Raw genomic sequence first — 23,333 nt, 5'->3', positions numbered from 1 at the left:
AAGAAGCGCCCGATTGGCACCAAGTCGACAGATACACGCATTCGAAACGCCAGGGACGATGCCCGAGGCGCAACGCCCGAGGCGCACGCCGCCCTCCTCGGGCGCAAAGGCAACATCGCGACCCGACAAAGCCCTAAGACGCAGAAGACACACCACACAAGCTGCACAACAGCAGACGCAGCCTGGAACCGCCCCGCCCAGCACACGCTGCCATCCCGCCGAAGACTAACCCGCTCCCTTTACCTGCCCAGAGGGCACCGTTCCCAGGCAGCCCCCTCCCCTGCGCTACACTGAAAAAAACCCCATCCTGCAATGGCCAACCTCGCACCCTCCCTCCCCCGACCCCTCTCCGGCACCGGAGCCTCAACTTAGCTTGCTGACGGCCACGACTCCAAATCCATCCCGGACAAGGAAAACCACGCTCGGCCCGCCCGATTCAGCCTGCGGTCGCCGGGTTCTGCTCCACCATCTGCAAAACAAGAACAACGCCGTCAGCCACCGACGCGTCAGTCAACGCAGAGCTTTGACGCGACATCTGCCGCCTCAGACGTGCCAAGGCATGCCGCTGAGCCGCTCCGTACCTATGCCAGAGTCAGACGCCGCGGCTCCGGTCGCTTCCGGCACCTAGGATACCAAGAGACACAAAATGACCTATGCGCTTCCAAAAATACCACCAGCCCCGCGCTCCCTACTACCCAGCTCACCTCAAAGGCTCCTCCGCTTCCAAAGGCGGCCCGCGCAGAACCCGCAAAACCAAAGAGAAACGCTGCGACTCCGCGGCCATACAATACTTGGCTATTAGACACCGACCCAAACCACAACCGCCTCACCTTCCAGGAACGCTCCTCAGCGGGCGGCCCTGCCCGTCCAAACGGCACCTGCAAAACCAAAGCAAAAAGGCACTTCCTGACACACTGCCCAAACCCTCAGCCTGCCCACACCTATCCCCTTCTCACCAACCTCAACCTTGAACAGCTTGCCTGCCCCGCCTCCGTCACTTTGCGTTCCCGCTCGGAGGCTGACGCGCCGCCCGTAAGACCCAAACAACAGGGGCTGCTTAGAACCGGACCAGCGGCACACAACACCTGAAAAATAACCGCTCTTTCAGCCCAGCGATCCCCGCTCGCCTTGCCCGAGCCAGCTCCGGGGCCCATATCCCACGTCGCTCCTCGCTTAAAACCTTCACGGGGGGAAAAAAAAAAAAACAACCCCAAAACCAAAAAGCATCAGAAACACCATAAAGTACTCAAAGAGCCGCCAGTCACATCTTGCCTCTCATCCCTCAGCTACTCCCTCCAACCTGACCGTGTAACCTCTGCCTCAAGAGTCTAGGCATAGCAACGCATTAACCACAGACTCTTGGCGCTACTCCACCTACCCCGTGACTCCACGCCCCCCGGGCAGGGCAGCTCCAGGCCACACACACACACACACACACACACACCACGCCTCAAAGACGAGAGAGAACTCTCGGCAAGAAGAACGACACCCGGACGGAAGATGCCGTCCGGCAAGACGACCCGCCGGACCGTGACGGCGATGCGACGAGGTTCTACCGTAGCCCTGTGGACGCAGTGGAACACCACAGCCCTCGACAAGAAGTTACTCTGAAACCTGAGGGGACGTAAACACAACAATCCTGGCTTCAAGACCTAAGAACGTAAGGACGCAGGCAAGAAAGCCCAGCACGCAAAAACGGACAGCTAGAGAGCAGAGCTGCCGACGCAGCCGCGAACGACGGCGCAAAAAAAGGACCGCCCAGAAACCTCCCAGACGCCCGACCGATCCACGCCGCACGTTCGTAACGCCAGAAAAGAAGCGCCCGATTGGCACCAAGTCGACAGATACACGCATTCGAAACGCCAGGGACGATGCCCGAGGCGCAACGCCCGAGGCGCACGCCGCCCTCCTCGGGCGCAAAGGCAACATCGCGACCCGACAAAGCCCTAAGACGCAGAAGACACACCACACAAGCTGCACAACAGCAGACGCAGCCTGGAACCGCCCCGCCCGGCACACGCTGCCATCCCGCCGAAGACTAACCCGCTCCCTTTACCTGCCCAGAGGGCACCGTTCCCAGGCAGCCCCCTCCCCTGCGCTACACTGAAAAAAACCCCATCCTGCAATGGCCAACCTCGCACCCTCCCTCCCCCGACCCCTCTCCGGCACCGGAGCCTCAACTTAGCTTGCTGACGGCCACGACTCCAAATCCATCCCGGACAAGGAAAACCACGCTCGGCCCGCCCGATTCAGCCTGCGGTCGCCGGGTTCCGCTCCACCATCTGCAAAACAAGAACAACGCCGTCAGCCACCGACGCGTCAGTCAACGCAGAGCTTTGACGCGACATCTGCCGCCTCAGACGTGCCAAGGCATGCCGCTGAGCCGCTCCGTACCTATGCCAGAGTCAGACGCCGCGGCTCCGGTCGCTTCCGGCACCTAGGATACCAAGAGACACAAAGTGACCTATGCGCTTCCAAAAATACCACCAGCCCCGCGCTCCCTACTACCCAGCTCACCTCAAAGGCTCCTCCGCTTCCAAAGGCGGCCCGCGCAGAACCCGCAAAACCAAAGAGAAACGCTGCGACTCCGCGGCCATACAATACTTGGCTATTAGACACCGACCCAAACCACAACCGCCTCACCTTCCAGGAACGCTCCTCAGCGGGCGGCCCTGCCCGTCCAAACGGCACCTGCAAAACCAAAGCAAAAAGGCACTTCCTGACACACTGCCCAAACCCTCAGCCTGCCCACACCTATCCCCTTCTCACCAACCTCAACCTTGAACAGCTTGCCTGCCCCGCCTCCGTCACTTTGCGTTCCCGCTCGGAGGCTGACGCGCCGCCCGTAAGACCCAAACAACAGGGGCTGCTTAGAACCGGACCAGCGGCACACAACACCTGAAAAATAACCGCTCTTTCAGCCCAGCGATCCCCGCTCGCCTTGCCCAAGCCAGCTCCGGGGCCCATATCCCACGTCGCTCCTCGCTTAAAACCTTCACGGGGAAAAAAAAAAAAAAAAAACCCCAAAACCAAAAAGCATCAGAAACACCATAAAGTACTCAAAGAGCCGCCGGTCACATCTTGCCTCTCATCCCTCAGCTACTCCCTCCAACCTGACCGTGTAACCTCTGCCTCAAGAGTCTAGGCATAGCAACGCATTAACCACAGACTCTTGGCGCTACTCCACCTACCCCGTGACTCCACGCCCCCCGGGCAGGGCAGCTCCAGGCCACACACACACACACACACACACACCACGCCTCAAAGACGAGAGAGAACTCTCGGCAAGAAGAACGACACCCGGACGGAAGATGCCGTCCGGCAAGACGACCCGCCGGACCGTGACGGCGATGCGACGAGGTTCTACCGTAGCCCTGTGGACGCAGTGGAACACCACAGCCCTCGACAAGAAGTTACTCTGAAACCTGAGGGGACGTAAACACAACAATCCTGGCTTCAAGACCTAAGAACGTAAGGACGCAGGCAAGAAAGCCCAGCACGCAAAAACGGACAGCTAGAGAGCAGAGCTGCCGACGCAGCCGCGAACGACGGCGCAAAAAAAGGACCGCCCAGAAACCTCCCAGACGCCCGACCGATCCACGCCGCACGTTCGTAACGCCAGAAAAGAAGCGCCCGATTGGCACCAAGTCGACAGATACACGCATTCGAAACGCCAGGGACGATGCCCGAGGCGCAACGCCCGAGGCGCACGCCGCCCTCCTCGGGCGCAAAGGCAACATCGCGACCCGACAAAGCCCTAAGACGCAGAAGACACACCACACAAGCTGCACAACAGCAGACGCAGCCTGGAACCGCCCCGCCCGGCACACGCTGCCATCCCGCCGAAGACTAACCCGCTCCCTTTACCTGCCCAGAGGGCACCGTTCCCAGGCAGCCCCCTCCCCTGCGCTACACTGAAAAAAACCCCATCCTGCAATGGCCAACCTCGCACCCTCCCTCCCCCGACCCCTCTCCGGCACCGGAGCCTCAACTTAGCTTGCTGACGGCCACGACTCCAAATCCATCCCGGACAAGGAAAACCACGCTCGGCCCGCCCGATTCAGCCTGCGGTCGCCGGGTTCCGCTCCACCATCTGCAAAACAAGAACAACGCCGTCAGCCACCGACGCGTCAGTCAACGCAGAGCTTTGACGCGACATCTGCCGCCTCAGACGTGCCAAGGCATGCCGCTGAGCCGCTCCGTACCTACGCCAGAGTCAGACGCCGCGGCTCCGGTCGCTTCCGGCACCTAGGATACCAAGAGACACAAAGTGACCTATGCGCTTCCAAAAATACCACCAGCCCCGCGCTCCCTACTACCCAGCTCACCTCAAAGGCTCCTCCGCTTCCAAAGGCGGCCCGCGCAGAACCCGCAAAACCAAAGAGAAACGCTGCGACTCCGCGGCCATACAATACTTGGCTATTAGACACCGACCCAAACCACAACCGCCTCACCTTCCAGGAACGCTCCTCAGCGGGCGGCCCTGCCCGTCCAAACGGCACCTGCAAAACCAAAGCAAAAAGGCACTTCCTGACACACTGCCCAAACCCTCAGCCTGCCCACACCTATCCCCTTCTCACCAACCTCAACCTTGAACAGCTTGCCTGCCCCGCCTCCGTCACTTTGCGTTCCCGCTCGGAGGCTGACGCGCCGCCCGTAAGACCCAAACAACAGGGGCTGCTTAGAACCGGACCAGCGGCACACAACACCTGAAAAATAACCGCTCTTTCAGCCCAGCGATCCCCGCTCGCCTTGCCCGAGCCAGCTCCGGGGCCCATATCCCACGTCGCTCCTCGCTTAAAACCTTCACGGGGGGAAAAAAAAAAAACAACCCCAAAACCAAAAAGCATCAGAAACACCATAAAGTACTCAAAGAGCCGCCAGTCACATCTTGCCTCTCATCCCTCAGCTACTCCCTCCAACCTGACCGTGTAACCTCTGCCTCAAGAGTCTAGGCATAGCAACGCATTAACCACAGACTCTTGGCGCTACTCCACCTACCCCGTGACTCCACGCCCCCCGGGCAGGGCAGCTCCAGGCCACACACACACACACACACACACACACACACCACGCCTCAAAGACGAGAGAGAACTCTCGGCAAGAAGAACGACACCCGGACGGAAGATGCTGTCCGGCAAGACGACCCGCCGGACCGTGACGGCGATGCGACGAGGTTCTACCGTAGCCCTGTGGACGCAGTGGAACACCACAGCCCTCGACAAGAAGTTACTCTGAAACCTGAGGGGACGTAAACACAACAATCCTGGCTTCAAGACCTAAGAACGTAAGGATGCAGGCAAGAAAGCCCAGCACGCAAAAACGGACAGCTAGAGAGCAGAGCTGCCGACGCAGCCGCGAACGACGGCGCAAAAAAAGGACCGCCCAGAAACCTCCCAGACGCCCGACCGATCCACGCCGCACGTTCGTAACGCCAGAAAAGAAGCGCCCGATTGGCACCAAGTCGACAGATACACGCATTCGAAACGCCAGGGACGATGCCCGAGGCGCAACGCCCGAGGCGCACGCCGCCCTCCTCGGGCGCAAAGGCAACATCGCGACCCGACAAAGCCCTAAGACGCAGAAGACACACCACACAAGCTGCACAACAGCAGACGCAGCCTGGAACCGCCCCGCCCGGCACACGCTGCCATCCCGCCGAAGACTAACCCGCTCCCATTACCTGCCCAGAGGGCACCGTTCCCAGGCAGCCCCCTCCCCTGCGCTACACTGAAAAAAACCCCATCCTGCAATGGCCAACCTCGCACCCTCCCTCCCCCGACCCCTCTCCGGCACCGGAGCCTCAACTTAGCTTGCTGACGGCCACGACTCCAAATCCATCCCGGACAAGGAAAACCACGCTCGGCCCGCCCGATTCAGCCTGCGGTCGCCGGGTTCCGCTCCACCATCTGCAAAACAAGAACAACGCCGTCAGCCACCGACGCGTCAGTCAACGCAGAGCTTTGACGCGACATCTGCCGCCTCAGACGTGCCAAGGCATGCCGCTGAGCCGCTCCGTACCTATGCCAGAGTCAGACGCCGCGGCTCCGGTCGCTTCCGGCACCTAGGATACCAAGAGACACAAAATGACCTATGCGCTTCCAAAAAAACCACCAGCCCCGCGCTCCCTACTACCCAGCTCACCTCAAAGGCTCCTCCGCTTCCAAAGGCGGCCCGCGCAGAACCCGCAAAACCAAAGAGAAACGCTGCGACTCCGCGGCCATACAATACTTGGCTATTAGACACCGACCCAAACCACAACCGCCTCACCTTCCAGGAACGCTCCTCAGCGGGCGGCCCTGCCCGTCCAAACGGCACCTGCAAAACCAAAGCAAAAAGGCACTTCCTGACACACTGCCCAAACCCTCAGCCTGCCCACACCTATCCCCTTCTCACCAACCTCAACCTTGAACAGCTTGCCTGCCCCGCCTCCGTCACTTTGCGTTCCCGCTCGGAGGCTGACGCGCCGCCCGTAAGACCCAAACAACAGGGGCTGCTTAGAACCGGACCAGCGGCACACAACACCTGAAAAATAACCGCTCTTTCAGCCCAGCGATCCCCGCTCGCCTTGCCCGAGCCAGCTCCGGGGCCCATATCCCACGTCGCTCCTCGCTTAAAACCTTCACGGGGGGAAAAAAAAAAAACAACCCCAAAACCAAAAAGCATCAGAAACACCATAAAGTACTCAAAGAGCCGCCAGTCACATCTTGCCTCTCATCCCTCAGCTACTCCCTCCAACCTGACCGTGTAACCTCTGCCTCAAGAGTCTAGGCATAGCAACGCATTAACCACAGACTCTTGGCGCTACTCCACCTACCCCGTGACTCCACGCCCCCCGGGCAGGGCAGCTCCAGGCCGCACACACACACACACACACCACGCCTCAAAGACGAGAGAGAACTCTCGGCAAGAAGAACGACACCCGGACGGAAGATGCCGTCCGGCAAGACGACCCGCCGGACCGTGACGGCGATGCGACGAGGTTCTACCGTAGCCCTGTGGACGCAGTGGAACACCACAGCCCTCGACAAGAAGTTACTCTGAAACCTGAGGGGACGTAAACACAACAATCCTGGCTTCAAGACCTAAGAACGTAAGGACGCAGGCAAGAAAGCCCAGCACGCAAAAACGGACAGCTAGAGAGCAGAGCTGCCGACGCAGCCGCGAACGACGGCGCAAAAAAAGGACCGCCCAGAAACCTCCCAGACGCCCGACCGATCCACGCCGCACGTTCGTAACGCCAGAAAAGAAGCGCCCGATTGGCACCAAGTCGACAGATACACGCATTCGAAACGCCAGGGACGATGCCCGAGGCGCAACGCCCGAGGCGCACGCCGCCCTCCTCGGGCGCAAAGGCAACATCGCGACCCGACAAAGCCCTAAGACGCAGAAGACACACCACACAAGCTGCACAACAGCAGACGCAGCCTGGAACCGCCCCGCCCAGCACACGCTGCCATCCCGCCGAAGACTAACCCGCTCCCTTTACCTGCCCAGAGGGCACCGTTCCCAGGCAGCCCCCTCCCCTGCGCTACACTGAAAAAAACCCCATCCTGCAATGGCCAACCTCGCACCCTCCCTCCCCCGACCCCTCTCCGGCACCGGAGCCTCAACTTAGCTTGCTGACGGCCACGACTCCAAATCCATCCCGGACAAGGAAAACCACGCTCGGCCCGCCCGATTCAGCCTGCGGTCGCCGGGTTCCGCTCCACCATCTGCAAAACAAGAACAACGCCGTCAGCCACCGACGCGTCAGTCAACGCAGAGCTTTGACGCGACATCTGCCGCCTCAGACGTGCCAAGGCATGCCGCTGAGCCGCTCCGTACCTATGCCAGAGTCAGACGCCGCGGCTCCGGTCGCTTCCGGCACCTAGGATACCAAGAGACACAAAGTGACCTATGCGCTTCCAAAAATACCACCAGCCCCGCGCTCCCTACTACCCAGCTCACCTCAAAGGCTCCTCCGCTTCCAAAGGCGGCCCGCGCAGAACCCGCAAAACCAAAGAGAAACGCTGCGACTCCGCGGCCATACAATACTTGGCTATTAGACACCGACCCAAACCACAACCGCCTCACCTTCCAGGAACGCTCCTCAGCGGGCGGCACTGCCCGTCCAAACGGCACCTGCAAAACCAAAGCAAAAAGGCACTTCCTGACACACTGCCCAAACCCTCAGCCTGCCCACACCTATCCCCTTCTCACCAACCTCAACCTTGAACAGCTTGCCTGCCCCGCCTCCGTCACTTTGCGTTCCCGCTCGGAGGCTGACGCGCCGCCCGTAAGACCCAAACAACAGGGGCTGCTTAGAACCGGACCAGCGGCACACAACACCTGAAAAATAACCGCTCTTTCAGCCCAGCGATCCCCGCTCGCCTTGCCCAAGCCAGCTCCGGGGCCCATATCCCACGTCGCTCCTCGCTTAAAACCTTCACAGGGAAAAAAAAAAAAAAACCCCAAAACCAAAAAGCATCAGAAACACCATAAAGTACTCAAAGAGCCGCCAGTCACATCTTGCCTCTCATCCCTCAGCTACTCCCTCCAACCTGACCGTGTAACCTCTGCCTCAAGAGTCTAGGCATAGAAACGCATTAACCACAGACTCTTGGCGCTACTCCACCTACCCCGTGACTCCACGCCCCCCGGGCAGGGCAGCTCCAGGCCACACACACACACACACACACACACACACCACGCCTCAAAGACGAGAGAGAACTCTCGGCAAGAAGAACGACACCCGGACGGAAGATGCTGTCCGGCAAGACGACCCGCCGGACCGTGACGGCGATGCGACGAGGTTCTACCGTAGCCCTGTGGACGCAGTGGAACACCACAGCCCTCGACAAGAAGTTACTCTGAAACCTGAGGGGACGTAAACACAACAATCCTGGCTTCAAGACCTAAGAACGTAAGGACGCAGGCAAGAAAGCCCAGCACGCAAAAACGGACAGCTAGAGAGCAGAGCTGCCGACGCAGCCGCGAACGACGGCGCAAAAAAAGGACCGCCCAGAAACCTCCCAGACGCCCGACCGATCCACGCCGCACGTTCGTAACGCCAGAAAAGAAGCGCCCGATTGGCACCAAGTCGACAGATACACGCATTCGAAACGCCAGGGACGATGCCCGAGGCGCAACGCCCGAGGCGCACGCCGCCCTCCTCGGGCGCAAAGGCAACATCGCGACCCGACAAAGCCCTAAGACGCAGAAGACACACCACACAAGCTGCACAACAGCAGACGCAGCCTGGAACCGCCCCGCCCGGCACACGCTGCCATCCCGCCGAAGACTAACCCGCTCCCATTACCTGCCCAGAGGGCACCGTTCCCAGGCAGCCCCCTCCCCTGCGCTACACTGAAAAAAACCCCATCCTGCAATGGCCAACCTCGCACCCTCCCTCCCCCGACCCCTCTCCGGCACCGGAGCCTCAACTTAGCTTGCTGACGGCCACGACTCCAAATCCATCCCGGACAAGGAAAACCACGCTCGGCCCGCCCGATTCAGCCTGCGGTCGCCGGGTTCCGCTCCACCATCTGCAAAACAAGAACAACGCCGTCAGCCACCGACGCGTCAGTCAACGCAGAGCTTTGACGCGACATCTGCCGCCTCAGACGTGCCAAGGCATGCCGCTGAGCCGCTCCGTACCTATGCCAGAGTCAGACGCCGCGGCTCCGGTCGCTTCCGGCACCTAGGATACCAAGAGACACAAAATGACCTATGCGCTTCCAAAAAAACCACCAGCCCCGCGCTCCCTACTACCCAGCTCACCTCAAAGGCTCCTCCGCTTCCAAAGGCGGCCCGCGCAGAACCCGCAAAACCAAAGAGAAACGCTGCGACTCCGCGGCCATACAATACTTGGCTATTAGACACCGACCCAAACCACAACCGCCTCACCTTCCAGGAACGCTCCTCAGCGGGCGGCCCTGCCCGTCCAAACGGCACCTGCAAAACCAAAGCAAAAAGGCACTTCCTGACACACTGCCCAAACCCTCAGCCTGCCCACACCTATCCCCTTCTCACCAACCTCAACCTTGAACAGCTTGCCTGCCCCGCCTCCGTCACTTTGCGTTCCCGCTCGGAGGCTGACGCGCCGCCCGTAAGACCCAAACAACAGGGGCTGCTTAGAACCGGACCAGCGGCACACAACACCTGAAAAATAACCGCTCTTTCAGCCCAGCGATCCCCGCTCGCCTTGCCCGAGCCAGCTCCGGGGCCCATATCCCACGTCGCTCCTCGCTTAAAACCTTCACGGGGGGAAAAAAAAAAAACAACCCCAAAACCAAAAAGCATCAGAAACACCATAAAGTACTCAAAGAGCCGCCAGTCACATCTTGCCTCTCATCCCTCAGCTACTCCCTCCAACCTGACCGTGTAACCTCTGCCTCAAGAGTCTAGGCATAGCAACGCATTAACCACAGACTCTTGGCGCTACTCCACCTACCCCGTGACTCCACGCCCCCCGGGCAGGGCAGCTCCAGGCCGCACACACACACACACACACCACGCCTCAAAGACGAGAGAGAACTCTCGGCAAGAAGAACGACACCCGGACGGAAGATGCCGTCCGGCAAGACGACCCGCCGGACCGTGACGGCGATGCGACGAGGTTCTACCGTAGCCCTGTGGACGCAGTGGAACACCACAGCCCTCGACAAGAAGTTACTCTGAAACCTGAGGGGACGTAAACACAACAATCCTGGCTTCAAGACCTAAGAACGTAAGGACGCAGGCAAGAAAGCCCAGCACGCAAAAACGGACAGCTAGAGAGCAGAGCTGCCGACGCAGCCGCGAACGACGGCGCAAAAAAAGGACCGCCCAGAAACCTCCCAGACGCCCGACCGATCCACGCCGCACGTTCGTAACGCCAGAAAAGAAGCGCCCGATTGGCACCAAGTCGACAGATACACGCATTCGAAACGCCAGGGACGATGCCCGAGGCGCAACGCCCGAGGCGCACGCCGCCCTCCTCGGGCGCAAAGGCAACATCGCGACCCGACAAAGCCCTAAGACGCAGAAGACACACCACACAAGCTGCACAACAGCAGACGCAGCCTGGAACCGCCCCGCCCGGCACACGCTGCCATCCCGCCGAAGACTAACCCGCTCCCTTTACCTGCCCAGAGGGCACCGTTCCCAGGCAGCCCCCTCCCCTGCGCTACACTGAAAAAAACCCCATCCTGCAATGGCCAACCTCGCACCCTCCCTCCCCCGACCCCTCTCCGGCACCGGAGCCTCAACTTAGCTTGCTGACGGCCACGACTCCAAATCCATCCCGGACAAGGAAAACCACGCTCGGCCCGCCCGATTCAGCCTGCGGTCGCCGGGTTCCGCTCCACCATCTGCAAAACAAGAACAACGCCGTCAGCCACCGACGCGTCAGTCAACGCAGAGCTTTGACGCGACATCTGCCGCCTCAGACGTGCCAAGGCATGCCGCTGAGCCGCTCCGTACCTATGCCAGAGTCAGACGCCGCGGCTCCGGTCGCTTCCGGCACCTAGGATACCAAGAGACACAAAGTGACCTATGCGCTTCCAAAAATACCACCAGCCCCGCGCTCCCTACTACCCAGCTCACCTCAAAGGCTCCTCCGCTTCCAAAGGCGGCCCGCGCAGAACCCGCAAAACCAAAGAGAAACGCTGCGACTCCGCGGCCATACAATACTTGGCTATTAGACACCGACCCAAACCACAACCGCCTCACCTTCCAGGAACGCTCCTCAGCGGGCGGCACTGCCCGTCCAAACGGCACCTGCAAAACCAAAGCAAAAAGGCACTTCCTGACACACTGCCCAAACCCTCAGCCTGCCCACACCTATCCCCTTCTCACCAACCTCAACCTTGAACAGCTTGCCTGCCCCGCCTCCGTCACTTTGCGTTCCCGCTCGGAGGCTGACGCGCCGCCCGTAAGACCCAAACAACAGGGGCTGCTTAGAACCGGACCAGCGGCACACAACACCTGAAAAATAACCGCTCTTTCAGCCCAGCGATCCCCGCTCGCCTTGCCCGAGCCAGCTCCGGGGCCCATATCCCACATCGCTCCTCGCTTAAAACCTTCACGGGAAAAAAAAAAAAAAAAAAAAACCAAAACCAAAAAGCATCAGAAACACCATAAAGTAAAGAGCCGCCGGTCACATCTTGCCTCTCATCCCTCAGCTACTCCCTCCAACCTGACCGTGTAACCTCTGCCTCAAGAGTCTAGGCATAGCAACGCATTAACCACAGACTCTTGGCGCTACTCCACCTACCCCGTGACTCCACGCCCCCCGGGCAGGGCAGCTCCAGGCCACACACACACACACACACACCACGCCTCAAAGACGAGAGAGAACTCTCGGCAAGAAGAACGACACCCGGACGGAAGATGCCGTCCGGCAAGACGACCCGCCGGACCGTGACGGCGATGCGACGAGGTTCTACCGTAGCCCTGTGGACGCAGTGGAACACCACAGCCCTCGACAAGAAGTTACTCTGAAACCTGAGGGGACGTAAACACAACAATCCTGGCTTCAAGACCTAAGAACGTAAGGACGCAGGCAAGAAAGCCCAGCACGCAAAAACGGACAGCTAGAGAGCAGAGCTGCCGACGCAGCCGCGAACGACGGCGCAAAAAAAGGACCGCCCAGAAACCTCCCAGACGCCCGACCGATCCACGCCGCACGTTCGTAACGCCAGAAAAGAAGCGCCCGATTGGCACCAAGTCGACAGATACACGCATTCGAAACGCCAGGGACGATGCCCGAGGCGCAACGCCCGAGGCGCACGCCGCCCTCCTCGGGCGCAAAGGCAACATCGCGACCCGACAAAGCCCTAAGACGCAGAAGACACACCACACAAGCTGCACAACAGCAGACGCAGCCTGGAACCGCCCCGCCCGGCACACGCTGCCATCCCGCCGAAGACTAACCCGCTCCCTTTACCTGCCCAGAGGGCACCGTTCCCAGGCAGCCCCCTCCCCTGCGCTACACTGAAAAAAACCCCATCCTGCAATGGCCAACCTCGCACCCTCCCTCCCCCGACCCCTCTCCGGCACCGGAGCCTCAACTTAGCTTGCTGACGGCCACGACTCCAAATCCATCCCGGACAAGGAAAACCACGCTCGGCCCGCCCGATTCAGCCTGCGGTCGCCGGGTTCCGCTCCACCATCTGCAAAACAAGAACAACGCCGTCAGCCACCGACGCGTCAGTCAACGCAGAGCTTTGACGCGACATCTGCCGCCTCAGACGTGCCAAGGCATGCCGCTGAGCCGCTCCGTACCTATGCCAGAGTCAGACGCCGCGGCTCCGGTCGCTTCCGGCACCTAGGATACCAAGAGACACAAAGTGACCTATGCGCTTCCAAAAATACCACCAGCCCCGCGCTCCCTACTACCCAGCTCACCTCAAAGGCTCCTCCGCTTCCAAAGGCGGCCCGCGCAGAACCCGCAAAACCAAAGAGAAACGCTGCGACTCCGCGGCCATACAATACTTGGCTATTAGACACCGACCCAAACCACAACCGCCTCACCTTCCAGGAACGCTCCTCAGCGGGCGGCCCTGCCCGTCCAAACGGCACCTGCAAAACCAAAGCAAAAAGGCACTTCCTGACACACTGCCCAAACCCTCAGCCTGCCCACACCTATCCCCTTCTCACCAACCTCAACCTTGAACAGCTTGCCTGCCCCGCCTCCGTCACTTTGCGTTCCCGCTCGGAGGCTGACGCGCCGCCCGTAAGACCCAAACAACAGGGGCTGCTTAGAACCGGACCAGCGGCACACAACACCTGAAAAATAACCGCTCTTTCAGCCCAGCGATCCCCGCTCGCCTTGCCCAAGCCAGCTCCGGGGCCCATATCCCACGTCGCTCCTCGCTTAAAACCTTCACGGGGAAAAAAAAAAAAAAAAAACCCCAAAACCAAAAAGCATCAGAAACACCATAAAGTACTCAAAGAGCCGCCGGTCACATCTTGCCTCTCATCCCTCAGCTACTCCCTCCAACCTGACCGTGTAACCTCTGCCTCAAGAGTCTAGGCATAGCAACGCATTAACCACAGACTCTTGGCGCTACTCCACCTACCCCGTGACTCCACGCCCCCCGGGCAGGGCAGCTCCAGGCCACACACACACACACACACACACACCACGCCTCAAAGACGAGAGAGAACTCTCGGCAAGAAGAACGACACCCGGACGGAAGATGCCGTCCGGCAAGACGACCCGCCGGACCGTGACGGCGATGCGACGAGGTTCTACCGTAGCCCTGTGGACGCAGTGGAACACCACAGCCCTCGACAAGAAGTTACTCTGAAACCTGAGGGGACGTAAACACAACAATCCTGGCTTCAAGACCTAAGAACGTAAGGACGCAGGCAAGAAAGCCCAGCACGCAAAAACGGACAGCTAGAGAGCAGAGCTGCCGACGCAGCCGCGAACGACGGCGCAAAAAAAGGACCGCCCAGAAACCTCCCAGACGCCCGACCGATCCACGCCGCACGTTCGTAACGCCAGAAAAGAAGCGCCCGATTGGCACCAAGTCGACAGATACACGCATTCGAAACGCCAGGGACGATGCCCGAGGCGCAACGCCCGAGGCGCACGCCGCCCTCCTCGGGCGCAAAGGCAACATCGCGACCCGACAAAGCCCTAAGACGCAGAAGACACACCACACAAGCTGCACAACAGCAGACGCAGCCTGGAACCGCCCCGCCCGGCACACGCTGCCATCCCGCCGAAGACTAACCCGCTCCCTTTACCTGCCCAGAGGGCACCGTTCCCAGGCAGCCCCCTCCCCTGCGCTACACTGAAAAAAACCCCATCCTGCAATGGCCAACCTCGCACCCTCCCTCCCCCGACCCCTCTCCGGCACCGGAGCCTCAACTTAGCTTGCTGACGGCCACGACTCCAAATCCATCCCGGACAAGGAAAACCACGCTCGGCCCGCCCGATTCAGCCTGCGGTCGCCGGGTTCCGCTCCACCATCTGCAAAACAAGAACAACGCCGTCAGCCACCGACGCGTCAGTCAACGCAGAGCTTTGACGCGACATCTGCCGCCTCAGACGTGCCAAGGCATGCCGCTGAGCCGCTCCGTACCTATGCCAGAGTCAGACGCCGCGGCTCCGGTCGCTTCCGGCACCTAGGATACCAAGAGACACAAAGTGACCTATGCGCTTCCAAAAATACCACCAGCCCCGCGCTCCCTACTACCCAGCTCACCTCAAAGGCTCCTCCGCTTCCAAAGGCGGCCCGCGCAGAACCCGCAAAACCAAAGAGAAACGCTGCGACTCCGCGGCCATACAATACTTGGCTATTAGACACCGACCCAAACCACAACCGCCTCACCTTCCAGGAACGCTCCTCAGCGGGCGGCACTGCCTGTCCAAACGGCACCTGCAAAACCAAAGCAAAAAGGCACTTCCTGACACACTGCCCAAACCCTCAGCCTGCCCACACCTATCCCCTTCTCACCAACCTCAACCTTGAACAGCTTGCCTGCCCCGCCTCCGTCACTTTGCGTTCCCGCTCGGAGGCTGACGCGCCGCCCGTAAGACCCAAACAACAGGGGCTGCTTAGAACCGGACCAGCGGCACACAACACCTGAAAAATAACCGCTCTTTCAGCCCAGCGATCCCCGCTCGCCTTGCCCGAGCCAGCTCCGGGGCCCATATCCCACGTCGCTCCTCGCTTAAAACCTTCACGGGGGGAAAAAAAAAAAACAACCCCAAAACCAAAAAGCATCAGAAACACCATAAAGTACTCAAAGAGCCGCCAGTCACATCTTGCCTCTCATCCCTCAGCTACTCCCTCCAACCTGACCGTGTAACCTCTGCCTCAAGAGTCTAGGCATAGCAACGCATTAACCACAGACTCTTGGCGCTACTCCACCTACCCCGTGACTCCACGCCCCCCGGGCAGGGCAGCTCCAGGCCACACACACACACACACCACGCCTCAAAGACGAGAGAGAACTCTCGGCAAGAAGAACGACACCCGGACGGAAGATGCCGTCCGGCAAGACGACCCGCCGGACCGTGACGGCGATGCGACGAGGTTCTACCGTAGCCCTGTGGACGCAGTGGAACACCACAGCCCTCGACAAGAAGTTACTCTGAAACCTGAGGGGACGTAAACACAACAATCCTGGCTTCAAGACCTAAGAACGTAAGGACGCAGGCAAGAAAGCCCAGCACGCAAAAACGGACAGCTAGAGAGCAGAGCTGCCGACGCAGCCGCGAACGACGGCGCAAAAAAAGGACCGCCCAGAAACCTCCCAGACGCCCGACCGATCCACGCCGCACGTTCGTAACGCCAGAAAAGAAGCGCCCGATTGGCACCAAGTCGACAGATACACGCATTCGAAACGCCAGGGACGATGCCCGAGGCGCAACGCCCGAGGCGCACGCCGCCCTCCTCGGGCGCAAAGGCAACATCGCGACCCGACAAAGCCCTAAGACGCAGAAGACACACCACACAAGCTGCACAACAGCAGACGCAGCCTGGAACCGCCCCGCCCAGCACACGCTGCCATCCTGCCGAAGACTAACCCGCTCCCATTACCTGCCCAGAGGGCACCGTTCCCAGGCAGCCCCCTCCCCTGCGCTACACTGAAAAAAACCCCATCCTGCAATGGCCAACCTCGCACCCTCCCTCCCCCGACCCCTCTCCGGCACCGGAGCCTCAACTTAGCTTGCTGACGGCCACGACTCCAAATCCATCCCGGACAAGGAAAACCACGCTCGGCCCGCCCGATTCAGCCTGCGGTCGCCGGGTTCCGCTCCACCATCTGCAAAACAAGAACAACGCCGTCAGCCACCGACGCGTCAGTCAACGCAGAGCTTTGACGCGACATCTGCCGCCTCAGACGTGCCAAGGCATGCCGCTGAGCCGCTCCGTACCTATGCCAGAGTCAGACGCCGCGGCTCCGGTCGCTTCCGGCACCTAGGATACCAAGAGACACAAAGTGACCTATGCGCTTCCAAAAATACCACCAGCCCCGCGCTCCCTACTACCCAGCTCACCTCAAAGGCTCCTCCGCTTCCAAAGGCGGCCCGCGCAGAACCCGCAAAACCAAAGAGAAACGCTGCGACTCCGCGGCCATACAATACTTGGCTATTAGACACCGACCCAAACCACAACCGCCTCACCTTCCAGGAACGCTCCTCAGCGGGCGGCACTGCCCGTCCAAACGGCACCTGCAAAACCAAAGCAAAAAGGCACTTCCTGACACACTGCCCAAACCCTCAGCCTGCCCACACCTATCCCCTTCTCACCAACCTCAACCTTGAACAGCTTGCCTGCCCCGCCTCTGTCACTTTGCGTTCCCGCTCGGAGGCTGACGCGCCGCCCGTAAGACCCAAACAACAGGGGCTGCTTAGAACCGGACCAGCGGCACACAACACCTGAAAAATAACCGCTCTTTCAGCCCAGCGATCCCCGCTCGCCTTGCCCGAGCCAGCTCCGGGGCCCATATCCCACGTCGCTCCTCGCTTAAAACCTTCACGGGGAAAAAAAAAAAAAACAAACCCAAAACCAAAAAGCATCAGAAACACCATAAAGTACTCAAAGAGCCGCCAGTCACATCTTGCCTCTCATCCCTCAGCTACTCCCTCCAACCTGACCGTGTAACCTCTGCCTCAAGAGTCTAGGCATAGCAACGCATTAACCACAGACTCTTAGCGCTACTCCACCTACCCCGTGACTCCACGGCCCCCGGGCAGGGCAGCTCCAGGCCGCACACACACACACAGACGCGCACACACACACACAGACGCGCACACACACACACAGACGCGCACACACACACACAGACGCACTCTCTCTCTCTCTCTCTCGGACCTTTCGCACAACATCCGCCACCTCAGACAGGCCGTGGCGTGCCGCTTGCCCGCTCGGCGCCGGCTCCCCAGTCGGACGCCACGGCTGTCGTCGCTTCCGGCATCTAGGATATCGTGACACACAGAAGTACCTTCGCGCTTCAAAGAAATAACCGTCCCCTCGCTACCCGCTACCCAGCTCGGCTCAAACGCTCCTCCGCTTCCAAAGGCAGCCCGTGCAGAACCTGCAAAACCGAAGAGAAACATCTCAACTCGGCGGCCGTACAATTATCGGCTATTAGACACCAGCCCGCCTCGCCTGCCGGGACCGCTCGTCCATGAGCGATATCACCCCTCTCAATAGCACCTGCAAGAACCCAAGCAAGAAGGCACATACTGAGATATTGCCCAGAACCACAGCCGGCCCGCACCGATCCGCATCTCCCCCTCCTTTACCTCGAGCAGCTCACCTCCCCCACCTCTGTCACTTCAGGTTGGCGCTTTGAGGCTGACGCACCACCTGTACGACCCAAACAACAGTGATTGCTTCTTAGAAGCGGACCTGCCACACGCAGCACCTGAAACATAAACGCTCCTTCGGCCCACAGGTCCCGGCTCACCTTGCCCGAGTCAGCTTCGGGACCCGTATCCCATATTCCTCCTTGGTCAGAACCTTCACCTTAAAAAAAAAACAAACAGTTAGAAACACCATAAAGTAGTCATATAGCCACCAATCACCTCTTCCCTCTAAATCCTTCAGGTACTCCATCCAATGTGACCGTACAAACTTCGCCTCAACAGTCTAGGCAGAGCAACACATAAACCACAGACTTTTACCGCTATTCCACCTACCCCCTGACTCTACGCCCCCAGGCAGGGCGGCTCCATGCCCAACACGCAGACCCACCCTCCACGCAACACTACAAACTACACGCCTCTGAGACAAGAGAGAACTCTCGGCAAGAACAACAACACACGGACGGAAGGCGCTGTGGAGGAAGACATCCTGCGGGACCGTGAAACTGATGTGACGAGGTTCTACGGCAGCCCCAGAATGAGACCTAAAAGTCGCAGCCCTCGACAAGAAGTTGTTACTCTCCAAACTGATCAGACATAGGCGCAACGAGCCCGGCTTCAAGACCTAAGAACGTAAGGAGGCAGACGAGAAAGCCCAGTCCGCAAAAATGGACGGCAAGAGAGCCCAGCTGCTCACGCAGCCGGAACACCGCCGCAAATAAGAGGGCCGCCCGGAAACCTCCAAGACACCAGACCGATCCACGCTGTGCGCTGGTAACGCCAGGAAAGAAGGGACCGATCGACACTACGCCAACGAGCGCAGGCGTTCGAGATGCTAGGAGGGACTACCGAGGCACGTGCCGCCCTCCTTGGGCACAAAGAGGGCATCGAAAGACGAGAAATGCCTAAAGACATGGAAGACGCACCGCACAAACTATGCAACGACAGACACAGCCTGGAACCGCCCTGCCCGGCACACGCTGCCATCCCGCTCCCTTTACCTGCCCAGAGGGCATCATTCCCAGGCAGCCCCCTCCCCTGCGCTGCCTTTAAAACCCCTTCCTGCGACGGCAAACCTTGCGCCCTCCCTCCCCCAACCCGTCTCCAGCACCGGAGCCTCGACTTAGCTTGCAGACAGCTGTGAGTCCAAATCCATCCTGGACAAGGAAAACCACCCTGGGCCCGCCAGATTCATCTCACCGTCACAAGGTTCCTCTTCACCATCCGCAAAACCAAACCGATGCCGCCAGTCAGCAGCGCGTCGGTCAACACTGACCTTTCACACGACATCCGCCACCTCAGACGGGCCGTGGCGTGCACCTCGCCCACTCCACGCAGATTCCAGAGTCGGACGCCACAGCGGTCGTCGCTTCCCGTGCCTAGGATACCTTGAGACAGAAAGTGACTTTTGCGCCTGCCAGATATCGCTGGCCCCGTGCTCCCTACTGCCCAGCTCACCCCAAACGCTCATCCACTTCCAAGGGCAGCCCCCACGGAACCTGCAAAACCAGAGAGAAACACAGCAAATCAGTTGCCATACAATACTTGGCTAATAGACGCCAACCCGGCCCACCACCGCCTCGCCTTCCGGGACCGCTCGTCGGCTTGCGGCGTCACCCCTCCAAGCCTAGGTGCGGCACCTCCAAAAACACAATTAAGAGGCACGTGCTGACATACTGCCCAAACCCACAGCCTGCCCACGCCGATCCCCATCTCGCCCTCCTTTACCTTGAACAGCTCGCCCACCCCGTCCCCCTCAGTTTGGCTCGCCGCTTTGAGGCTGACACACCTCCTGCAAGACCCAAACAACAAGGGCCGCTTAGAACCTTACCGGCCGCACGCGCCAGCTGAAAAATAACCGCTCCTGAAAAGTCAAATGCCATCGCCAGCAAAAAAAAACACGTATAAACACACACCCGTAACTGCGACGACAGACGCACGAGAAGCCGGGCTTAAAGACCGAAGAACGTTAAGACACAGGGAAGAAGTCCCAGAAAAGGGCTCCGGGAAAACCTCACAAATTCCAAACGACGGACCTCAACCTCCGTCACGGCCCACGATAGTGTTTGCTCGCCTTTGCTGTCGCACCTCGCTCAACGGTCCCGCTTAGCCCAGACCTATTACTTTAACTGCAAAAATAAGCCAAACCACCCACCGACACGTAAACATTTCAGTTACTGCCAGATGACTCAGCTATAGGCAAAGACCTATGGGTAGCAAATGACCGTGGCCGGTGTCACGACAGACGCTTCCTTCACGGATAAATAACTCCTAAATGACTCTATCAACTGGAGCACGGAGATCCCCTCCATAGACAGCACGCTCGCATAGGACTACCGACAGACGGGACGGTACGCTCCCCCGTGCCGCTCGCATACTCAATGCTACTAACAGATAGCACTGCTCTATAAAGCCTTAGGCCAAAACCGCATAGCGGTTATAGGAGACCTGACAGCAGACAGATGCTGAACGTGACACGATGGTCACAGAAACTCGTGGAGACAGGCGCCAAGATTCTCGGGGAGACCCCTCAGACCCAAATGCTTCACGCCAGAATACAAGCTCGATGAGGAAAAGCAAAAGCTCACACCGACTGAGCTATTAAGATCTCAGTACAGAAGTACGCGTTACTTCGCATCACAGGACGGTTCCGCCAGGTCCCACCCAAGCACCGGATTCTAACTCACACACAGAGGCATCCGTTATATTTCTCTCAGCCTCCCAGGTAATACGCAGCTCCCCCATCCAGGACCGTGTGTCCCGGCCCGTCCCCATCCCCATGATGAAAATGAAACCGAACAAGTAAGGACTCTACTTAATCACCTGGGCCTCCAAAAGAAGCTTCCGTCCTCTGCCAAGGGTCGACGCCGATATGCCGGCGCTGTTCCTTCAGCGCGGGCTGGCCCTCGCATGCCCATACTGGCAAAGGAAGAGAAAATGATTACGCTCTTAAAACGTGCTCCACCGTCATCTTGTTGTTCAAGGAAAAAAAAAAGAAATAAAGACAGATACCATTCCTGACCGCTACCTAACAAGCGTTCAGGCAGGAGACGGCCGAGCCCATCCCCATAAACGCAAAACTCCGCTGTGACGCTGCTTTGCCTTTTGGCGATGGCGCCCACCGTCGGGGAGCCCCAAACCTGGTCGTGACTCCCTAGGAAAATCAGATACCATTAGTTCAAAAACACCCAGCAAATAAGCTATGACCTAAAAACACACATACCCCACATGATCTCAAAACCGGTCAGATAAACGGCTTCCTCCCACACAACACTCACATTTTCCACAAAAACACAAAACGCAACAACATGACATCAAAAATAACAAAATCCTTACCCTCTGACAAGCTCTGAAAGGGATGACTGCACCCACATAACATTTACTCACACTATTGATCCACATACCAGACTTCCTCGGGGTCAGGCCTGCAAAGACGGAAGGAATCCTGACGCTACGTCCCCAGATGCCCCGGACCTCTGCTCCCCCCTCCCGCCACTCCCGTCATGGGAAAACGCTGGTGACGATAACTACAAAAAGACAAAAAGACGAGAGCAAAGAGAGCCACAGAGACCTAGATGTCAAAAGATGACCCGATCTTACCTGCAGGAATAAGAAACAGACATCCTGCAAACAAAATTCTAACCGAAACCCAGAAAACACCAAAAACCCACGAAGCTCAGAAAACCAAAACGTTGCATCGCGCAGCAGCCGAGTCCGCCCGACGGACGAAGCCACGGGGACGACCCTCGAGCCGATAACCTACGAAGCCCCGTGGAGAATTACGGCAACGGTCTGCAGATGGAAAAGCCACAACGGCGTGACGCGGCGACTCAAACGTCTAAAAGAGATGCCTTACGGCTACTGAAACCGGCGGTAAAAACGCTATGAACGAGAACATCGTTGCCATCACCTACGCTAGAGAAAGCCTCATTTGACACTTAAGGAAAAGGGCAAAAACAAGGAAAAAAATAAAAAGCTCGCATGCCCGGGACCGCAATAAAAAACACAATTTCCCCAGAGGTTTTGAAGAGGACAAGCGATACGCATCCTCTCCTCCAAGAAACGCAAAGGAGAACGGTGACGCGAGCCCACGCTAAAAATAAGGGCCTGTTTGGTGCCTTCGAGTAACGACTTCCGTGATATCCTGATCGACAGCAAAAGGGACGGATGCAGAAATTAGCACAGGGAATTGAGCAAGTACGAGGCGCAGAGCAGCAGACGCTTGAGAATTCCAAAGGGTATGTTTTTCTGTACCTTCACGTAGCCAATGCTTCCCGAGTCAAGGCTCATCCGACGTTAGACCTCGTGCGTCGCAATGCGGAAACCTGGACAGCTTACGCTACGTCTCTCATGACTTTGTCGTGTCTCCCATCATCCGTAGAGAGACGGAACTGGAAGAGACCCCAGCAAAACCCAAAACAAACTGCAAAACCCATCCGAGATAGGCCGATGAACCCACCTCCCTTACCCAACCATCCCCCGGTCCCAAAACTTGGAGAAACCCCTTCTCTTTTCCCAAACAGGCAGGGAAGCAAGCCCGCTCCTGCCCCATATCGACGCCCCCAAACCCCCCATGTCGGCCGCTCCTCTGAAACCACGCCCTGCGTTCCGTACACACCTCCGACCTTTCCTCTTCCTGCAGGCTCCGGGCACCGCTACAGACTCGCTAAATACCCTGAGACCTAATGTTTGCCATCTGCGAGGGGCACGCTGCAATCCACAAAGGTTCCGCAGACAACGTGCTACTCTAGAGACAATAAGGAAAAGGTTCAATACCCTGAAAAACACTCTCTTACATCCCCGCAACTTTCTTGAAAAACACTAACATGCTACCTACGGATGTGTATAAGATAGCCAGCTTAGCCCCTGCTATATCGGGTCGCCGTCGGTCCTATTAAGAGATGGTACCAACAACTCGCAAGGCAAAACCGGTGAGAAAAACAAGGTTTCATCTTCAATAAAAGCAGGAATTCCAGAAAAACACAAGGCACTCGGAATAAAAAAAGAAAACCCAAGCCAGACTCTCAAACCATCTCGC

Source organism: Platalea leucorodia (assembly GCF_965183815.1).
Source record: "Platalea leucorodia genome assembly, chromosome: 20".
NCBI classification, from domain to species: Eukaryota; Metazoa; Chordata; class Aves; order Pelecaniformes; family Threskiornithidae; genus Platalea; species Platalea leucorodia.
This window is presented reverse-complemented; position numbering follows the sequence as displayed.